A 4517-nucleotide genomic window follows, 5' to 3' on the forward strand; every position below is an offset into this window, starting at 1 on the left:
ATTATTATTATTTGTGCCCTGGTTCTATAAGAGCTCTTTGTCACTTCCCACGAGCCGGGTTGTGACAAAAACTCACACAAATTTTTATGTTTAATAAATGTATCGTATAATGTGTGTGTGACAGGCTTAACAAGGATGGCAATAAACAACATTTGAGAGTGCGCTGACCCTGGTGCTAGAGGGGGTACAGCTGGAGGTTGAATGTTTGAAGGGGTACGGGACTATAACAAGTTTGGGAACCACTGGTCTAATGTGATTTCTCATGTTGAAGACAGAGCTTGTCTACACCTTGTGGCCCTGCAAGGGCCCAGACCTGGGCTATAACCAACCCACCACCATCTCAGTCCACATGTTTCAGGGACAACCTCTCAGCGCTACACCTGGATAACAACCTAATCACAACTATTGTGTCATCATTTCATCACCTCTCTGGATCTACACGTAGTGAACTTAAACCAACAACAAAATACTTGATCTAAAGGCTGTTCAGCCCCTCGTACGTTTTACCAAATTGGAAGGAGTTGTATATTGGTAAGAACAACTTTACCTCGTTTGAATCAAGGAAAATATCAAACATGTCCGTAGGGCTGAGGCTGCTGGACGTATCCCAGAATCCATTGGAAAGGTTCCAGGCATCACAGCAGATGTTCTTCCTAACCTTCAGAATTTAAACCTCTTCTACTGTGGACAAAATGGAAGCATGGAATGGGATGTTGGCAGGCAGGTCTTTTCTGGGTGACATATACTTGCTAGACCCGAGTGGCGTCCAGATATCTTTAGAGGATATGAGTATGGTACTCCAAAGCCAAGTCTTCGTTAACATCTCGGACAGTTTTTCTAATTTAGGGAGAAAGACATCCTTTGCTATAAAAGAGGGCAATATTTTCTGTCACATATCTACTCTGAGTGTACTTTGACTGAAAAAAATAACATCAGTTTTTTATCTGAGGAATTGCTGCAGTCAGCCCCCCAAAAAGCTTGATTTATCAGACATTAATATGTCTGATCTGTCTGAGTCGTCATTCAGATCCATTAAGCAGCTGATAAATCTAAGACTAAGCCAGAACAAGCTTTAATCTGGAACAAATGCCATAAGGAATCTCCCAACTCTAAATTTCTTGGATCTCAGTTTCAATAACCTCAATACTCTGGATTGCTCAGATTTTGCCAATCGAACAGGACTCATGCAACTCGTCCTTTACCACAATAAGATGTGTCCTCCAGGATTTGAAGGAAGGACCCTTTTTTTCACCTTTATTTAACCAGGTAGGCTAGTTGAGAACAAGTTCTCATTTACAACTGCGACCTGGCCAAGATTTTTTTTTTTTTTTTAAGAAGAAAAAAAAAGTAGTTCAACACATACAACAACACATGGAATAAACAAACATACAGTCAATAATACAGTAGGAAAAAAATGAATGAAAAAACCTTGAATGATGCTTTCAATAGAGACCCTGCAGTTGAATGGAAATAAGCTTAACCTAATCAATAAAAGAAGACTTTAAAAGTTTACAATCACTCAACAGTTTGGCTTTTATAGACAATCAAATGACCAGTATGGAAAATGGGGAAATTGAGGGATTGGTCAACCTTACAACCCTCACTCTGGCTGGAAATAAAATCCCTTCACACATACACTACCGTTCAAAAGTTTGAGGTCATTTAGAAATGTCCTTGTTTTTGAAAGAAAAGCTAATTTTTTGTCCATTAAAATAACATCAAATTGATCAGAAATACTGTGTAGACATTGTTAATGTTGCAAATGACTATTGTAGCTGGAAACAGCTGATTTTTAATGGAATATCTACATAGGCGTACAGAGGCCCATATCAGCAACCATCACTCCTGTGTTTCAATAACACGTTGTGTTAGCTAATCCAAGTTTATCATTTTAAAAGACTAATTGATCATTGGAAAACCCTTTTGCAATTATGTTAGCACAGCTGAATACTGCTGTGCTGATTAAAGAAGCAATAAAACTGGCCTTCTTTAGACTAGTTGAGTATCTGGAGCATCAGCACTTGTGGGTTCGATTACAGGCTCAAAATGGACAGAAACAGAGTACTTTCTTCTGAAACTCGTCAGTCTATTATTGTTCTGAGAAATTAAGGCTATTCCATGTGAGAAATTGCCAAGAAACTGAAGATCTCGTACAACGCTGTGTACTACTCCCTTCACAGAACAGCGCAAACTGGCTCTAACCAGAATAGAAAGCGGAGTGGGAGGCCCCGGTGCACAACTGAGCAAGAGGACAAGTACATTAGAGTGTCTAGTTTGAGAAACAGACACCTCACAAGTCCTCAACTGGCAGCTTCATTAAATAGTACCCGCAAAACACCAGTTTCAACGTCAACAGTGAAGAGGCGACTCCGGGATGCTGGCCTTCTAGGCAGAGTTGCAAAGAAAAAGCCATATCTCTGTCCAGTGTGTTCTTTTGCCCATCTTAATCTTTTATTTTTATTGGCCAGTCTGAGATATCGCTTTTTCTTTGCAACTCTGCCTAGAAGGCCAGCATCCCGGAGTCGTGATCCTGATGTTCCTGGAAGAGATCCCAGACCAGCAGCTCTCTTCCTACCACCGCATGAGGAGGCTGCTGAAGAAACCGACCTACCTGAGCTGGCTCAGAGCTGGGGAACACACCGGGGTCTTCTGGCAGAAACTCCAGGTGGCTCTGGAGACCAGGGACTCCATCCTCATGTAATAACCTTTAACCTAGATATTCTGAACTTTATCAGAAAAGTTATGATATTAACATGACAACGTTATAGACAAATGTCCATCCATTTTATATGAATTCTGAATTAAAAATGTATTAATTAATTAATTCCATACGACAAAGCGCCATCTGACGTCACAATTTCAGTGTGTAGAGTGGCAAGTCTACCACTAGAGGGAATGCCATCTCTATAAATGTCAAGTTCACAACACTCTGTAACTTCAAAAGCCTGTCTGCTATGGAAACGTAACCACAAGTACAGTGACTGTAGACTTGGAAACATTTATGAACACTGTCTGTGTGGTGTTGCCTGTGGTCGATGTTGAAAGACTCTCAGGGAGTGTAGCTACCTCCTGTGGCTCCTCTGCTCATCCACCTGCCACAGAACCTCAGATATGCACACAACACAATGATTATGCAACTCATTTTTTCTCTCTCTCGAGGATTGTTTAAATACTTATATTACATTGAATTATATTATGTGAAATATTAATTCGTCTAAGGTGGTAGCTGGATAAGGAGCATCAGCGTTGAGCTCACTGAACTGTTGAATGGACACTATCAGAGATGTGCTGTTGAATGGACACTATCAGAGATGTGCTGTTGAATGGACACTATCAGAGATGTGCTGTTGAATGGACACTATCAGAGATGTGCTGTTGAATGGACACTATCAGATGTGCTGTTGAATGGACACTATCAGATGTGCTGTTGAATGGACACTATCAGATGTGCTGTTGAATGGACACTATCAGATGTGCTGTTGAATGGACACTATCAGAGATGTGCTGTTGAATGGACACTATCAGATGTGCTGTTGAATGGACACTATCAGAGATGTGCTGTTGAATGGACACTATCAGAGATGTGCTGTTGAATGGACACTATCAGATGTGCTGTTGAATGGACACTATCAGATGTGCTGTTGAATGGACACTATCAGATGTGCTGTTGAATGGACACTATCAGATGTGCTGTTGAATGGACACTATCAGATGTGCTGTTGAATGGACACTATCAGAGATGTGTTGTTGAATGGACACTATCAGAGATGTGCTGTTGAATGGACACTATCAGAGATGTGTTGTTGAATGGACACTATCAGAGATGTGCTGTTGAATGGACACTATCAGATGTGCTGTTGAATGGACACTATCAGATGTGCTGTTGAATGGACACTATCAGATGTGCTGTTTTGCTTATGGAGTGGTCATAGAGTGGAGTTTCAGGGTTAGAGTAGTCTAGTCCACCACCCGTCTCTCTCTCTCTCTCTCTCTCTCAATGTTATGGTTGGTGTGTTGGTTTAGGGTCAGGGAACTCAGGGATAGCGGAATACTGATTGAAGCAGAGAATTGGCATGTAGTGGGATGAACATGATATCTGTGTAGTTATCATGCTCTCTAGTGGTGTATGCCTGAGTATGTCTACTGGATAATTGCATTACTCAATCAGGAATGTCTTCGAAAGCATTACAGGCATTGCAGCAATAGATTGGTGATCTGTAGCGCACATAGAGCAGATGTACCACTTCTTAGATTTGATTTAAATGAGAATGACAGATCTGTAACACACATTTCTATGTGAATTTCTCCAAAAAGCTTTTAATGGAAACGCACCCTAGCAGGCTATGGTTGCATCTATTTTCTATGCAAACTTTCTAAATGTCGACAACAACAAAAAAAATCACTGTCCAAGTTAACCGGAAACATAGCTAATGATTCCAGCAAGCCCACCCCAGTGAGTTCTTCCAAAGTGGGTTATTGCGTTTTTCCTGGTCACACCTACAATTATGCGAATTGTG

The 4517-nt window shown here is 40.9% G+C and overlaps 1 pseudogene; it reads left to right on the forward strand.

The window, feature by feature from the left end:
* Positions 1-201: 201 nt before the first annotated feature.
* On the forward strand, positions 202-2701 carry LOC139558513 (insulin-like growth factor-binding protein complex acid labile subunit; annotated as a pseudogene).
* The last annotated feature ends 1816 nt before the right edge of the window (positions 2702-4517 follow it).

The sequence above is a fragment of the Salvelinus alpinus genome, chromosome 29, assembly GCF_045679555.1.
Source record: "Salvelinus alpinus chromosome 29, SLU_Salpinus.1, whole genome shotgun sequence".
Classification (NCBI taxonomy): Eukaryota; Metazoa; Chordata; class Actinopteri; order Salmoniformes; family Salmonidae; genus Salvelinus; species Salvelinus alpinus.